This window comes from Sciurus carolinensis, unplaced genomic scaffold (genome assembly GCF_902686445.1).
Source record: "Sciurus carolinensis unplaced genomic scaffold, mSciCar1.2, whole genome shotgun sequence".
Taxonomy (NCBI): domain Eukaryota; kingdom Metazoa; phylum Chordata; class Mammalia; order Rodentia; family Sciuridae; genus Sciurus; species Sciurus carolinensis.
The window spans coordinates 1,974,353-1,978,961 of record NW_025920131.1 but is presented as its reverse complement, the minus strand read 5'-3'; the positions used below and the strand labels follow the sequence as shown (position 1 = coordinate 1,978,961).

Here is a 4,609-nt window from a genome sequence, read left to right as displayed (position 1 = left end):
GTTAAGAACTAGATTTAAAGAAGTTCTTATTGACTCTTTCCAATACTCAAATGATCTTAAAGTTCATGTTTTTTAAACTAAGAAAATTAAATCAGCATGTAATAGTTTTCTGCTGTCTCATGTTTATTGTAGAATTCTTACTTATCTGTCCATTGACCAATGAAAGAATAAAGAAATTATCCATATGTATCTATGCTTTTCTCTACATTATCATTTACTATTATAAGACTTATTTGTGTTGTTGCATGTATCAGTAGTTTGCGATTTTAGTGACTGAATTGTGTTTCAGGATATGAATATATTATAATATTTTTCATTTATTCTAGTCTTGAGTAACTTTTGGTTTTAAAGTGAAGAACTCCTAGGAGCATTATTTACAAGTGTTTATGTGGATATATGGTTTTATTTGTTTAGTAAATATCTAGGAATTATTAACTCATAGAGTATGAATAAATCTGACTTCAGAAAAGATGAATAAAAGTTTTCCCAAGTGATTCTCCATGCTTTATTTAGAAGTTCCACATTTTTATGACTTCTAATGTTGTTATTCATTTTGGTCTTTGCTCTTTTAGTGGGTGGAGTGTGTATTAAAGGTAAGCTAAAGTGTCTTTAAAGTCAGTTTCTCCTATTATACAATCTCCTATCATACAATGTGATTGGCCAAGAGGGGTGGCTCTAATGCTAACTGTGTAGGGACACTCAGCAAGGTCTCTTTGCTCTGCATTCTTAGTCTGTATGTGCAGCATTTCTCCCTCTGTGATCATACTTCTAAAATTTTATTTATTTTCTGAGACACTGCTCCTCATAGCAGGAGGAATCATAAGGAATCATATCACTGTTGTTCACTGGTTTGTCCACATATTGAAGACTATGCCTTAGCAGTTACTTGTTGAATAACCAAAGGAAAATTTAAAAATAAGATTACTAGAAGAACCTTTCATTTTTAAAGATGTCATTCTGGATTCAGAAATGTTATCAAATTCCAGTCTAGTCATTTTGCAGATGTAGAGAATTAGTCAAACACTTACCTGTTTTGACTAAATGTCTTTATATTTACAATAGGGATATAGCACATATCTGGTTTATTGTGTTGCTGTAAGAAACAAATATAAAGGTCTTCAAACAGTCATCTGAGATTTTTAGTATTTAACAAATATTAGCTATTTATAAAACATATATCGGTGTTTTCTCCATCTTTACAGTATTTTAAAATTAAATATGCTTATGAAAAAATAAAGGAATGAGTGAACAAGAAGCACTTAATTTTAAATATCTCCCAGTCTCAGAATTAAGTGAAGGGCAGGATTTCTCTCAGCTGCATTCTAGGGCATGTGTTGTGACTGTCTGTCTGTTGCTGATACTGCAAGCAGGAGTCTCACCTTCTACTCTTCATGTCCATGGTATCTCAGTACCTCATGCTGGTCTTTGGGCATTTTCTCCTCCTGCCTTTTCCTAGAAAGCTATTCTCTCTATCAGCTCAGTACACAGGAATTGCTATGGGATTCCAATTTTACCACCTGCCTCACCAAATTACTATTGGTGGGAGAAAATCTTCACAGAAAAATACACACTGAGGTAATTCTTTGTCTTTCATAGCTATGTTTCTTTTTATTAAAGTTAAATATTTCATTCTCAAGTACAATTTAAGCCTGAATTAAAAATTTTAGCTTCTGACTATTAACATCATTTGCCTTGCTTTTCTAGTTTTTATTACCTTTTAATGGAGCAATATGGGTTAAGTTGTTGCACATTTAAAAATTACAATTGGTGAGGATCAGAGAAACTTAGAAGTTAAAAAAATCTATAAATAGAATTACATTACTGTTAGTGTTTTAGACATTTTCTTCCAATGCTTAGGGCCTTAACAAGCCCAGCCTATTTTCTTCAACAGATCTGATCCAGCCACATGAATTACTTCAGTTCAAAAGAAGCTTCCATTGTCAAAGAAAGCTTTCAAAAAAGTGTTAACTTTCTTTACTTCTTTCTGTACTTTAGAAGAAATTGCTCAAAAATTCAATTATCTCTTTGGATCTCAGACCAATAGGAGGAAAGCATCATTAGGAGTCCTACTTGTCAGGGGCGGGCTCTGAGGGTCCCAGAGCCACACCCTGGCCTGATCTCTAAGATGGCACCTGGCAGCTTGCCAGAATAAGCCGTACTCATAAACAAGTTTCAGGAAATAACTCTGATTGGCTGCTGTATATGAGGCGATTCTTCTAACTGCCCGGAGACTGTTCCTTGGTAGACTGACGTTTCTGGTAGACTACTCTCTGATAGGCTTACATTCTCTATATAATCTAGACACTTCCTCAATAAAGGGTCTTTTGTTCCTGTGACCAAGAACAGTGTACCTGTGATCATTGCCTTCATGGGCGGTGGGCGATGATACGTACTGAGAACTCAGATGCAAGAAAGTACTGTACCTGGGAGTTGCCAACATGAAACTATAGAAATGGGATTTAATTTCCTCTTCTAACCTCAATATATCGAGTTTAATAGGTAACCAGAAAATTCTCTTCAGTGTAGTTAAATTTAGAGAATAAATTGTTACATCACAAATACATTCCACACCTGCCTTCAATTGAGCCTCAAAAATCCATGCCAGCTTTGTCTTGTTCTTTTCATTTAATTGTGGTTTTATTAAAAATCAATTTTCCAGAGCATTAATTAATTGATTTTCAAATTTTGTCAGTTTTATCATTTCCTTTAGAGAAAGAATTTGCTGAACTTTTCATTAAACCAGTTCAATGGACCTACCCAATCTGTTCTTTTTAATTATTTTAAAATTTCTAATTTTATGTTATTGAGATGGAACTCAGAGCCCTTGTACATGCTCAGCAAGTTTTCTGCCACTGGATTATATCCTCAGTTCAAACTGGTCTATTTTTAATGTGATTACTAATTTATTTGGTATTAGATATGTCATATCACTTTTACTTCCTAGTTGTTTTCCTCTTCTGTTTATTTTCTTTTTTTTTCTGTTTTAATATTTATTCTCTTCCTGGTCATAAAAATAATACTTGATTACTATTAATAATTGTCTCACATTATAGAAAACTGAAAAACCCCAAATTCCCCCAGAATCCTACCTTTCAAGATACTTATTGCTCTGGTAAGTTTTTTTAGCATACAATAGTAAATAGCATAAAGAAGAATCCTAATATACACATGTGATACTCTGTTCTACAAGTTTCCAAATGGTTCTGACAAATAATTCAATAGACAGGTTCTCCAGAGAGCTGTAAGCATTAATTTTTAAAGAAAATTCAACCACATAGTAAGCAGAAAAATCTCTGAATATTTTACCATTCACTATTTAATATTGTCCAAAGTATTAAAAGTGACATCATTCTTAAAAAATAAGAAATCAAGAATAATGTATCTGACTCAGAGAAAAGTCAGAAAAATCATCCCAGTTTTATATCAAAATACAAACTCCTAAATTCCAATTCCAGCAAGTATCATAAAACAGCTTAAAAATTCGAATGTGGGAAACGATCAACTCTTTACCATAAAAATATAGCTGCAGAAATAATTCTACAGTTCCTCTCATTTAAGAAATAAGGGATGGGAAAGAATGAGAGACATGAAATGAAGTTCAGCTATTGCAACTCCTGAAAGACGATTTTGATTCAACCTCACACAGCTTTGTTTGCAATGCTTTAAAGACATCTTCCATCTGTTTTAGAGACTTTTCTATTTCAACTCGGCTTTCAAGACTAAAAAGCTCTTTATCTTCAGGCATAATTTGTTTTCAGAGGACCCTATACATCGAAAGTATAACTTTCCATGGTTTCAACACTGAGGCAAAACAAGTCCCTCTTATAATCTAGATTCTTGGAAATGCACCTTTATACGTGGTCAAGCTTGAGGGAGCAGCCCTTACAGTACAAAGTCTCAAGAATGCAACCATTTTCATCTTTACATTTGGAAAGCTTTTGCTCCTTATCCACAGAAACATTACAGGAAACGCAGCGCAGCAGGATGCAGTTGGTGTCCTCCTGGCCGCTGACCCAGCTCAGCAAGTAGCCCAGCGGCCGCAGGCAGCCAGAGCACAGGAACGCCAGCGGGTTCTCCGCCGCAGCCGCCTCCTCCTCCTCCAGCCGCGCCTTCTCCGCGCCTTCTCCGCGCCTTCTCCTCCTCCAGCTGCGCCTTCTCCGCGCCTTCTCCGCGCCTTCTCCGCGCCTTCTCCGCGCCTTCTCCGCGCCGGCCTCAGACGCGTCCGCGCTCGCGGAGATCCACATGCCAGCCCTCTGCTGCAGCAGCTGGTAGCAGCTCGAGTCTTCAGAGATCCGCCTACTCAACAGCGAGGAGTCCTACCATTTGTCCTTGCGGTCACAGGAGCAGCAAGTGGAGGTGCACCTTGGGCGACAATCCGGTGACCAAGAGCCCGCCATAACCTACAAAGCGCCCGCGTCCCCGAGCGCCAAGGGAAAAAAACCCCTTCTGTTTATTTTCATTTCCTTGTTTGCCAGTTTGGGGGAAGTGTTCACATATTTTGCTCCTTAGTTGTACATTCTTCCACTCTTAATTTATTGGTTGACTTAGAAAGTGCCACCTGTCCTTTGGATAACTAATATAAAGGAATTCTACAATTTACTTCATATAG

General features: G+C 36.8%; 1 pseudogene; it reads right to left on the bottom strand.

Moving 5' to 3' along the window:
• Positions 1-3,598: 3,598 nt before the first annotated feature.
• On the bottom strand, positions 3,599-4,397 carry LOC124974088 (protein Mis18-alpha-like; annotated as a pseudogene).
• Positions 4,398-4,609: the final 212 nt, after the last annotated feature.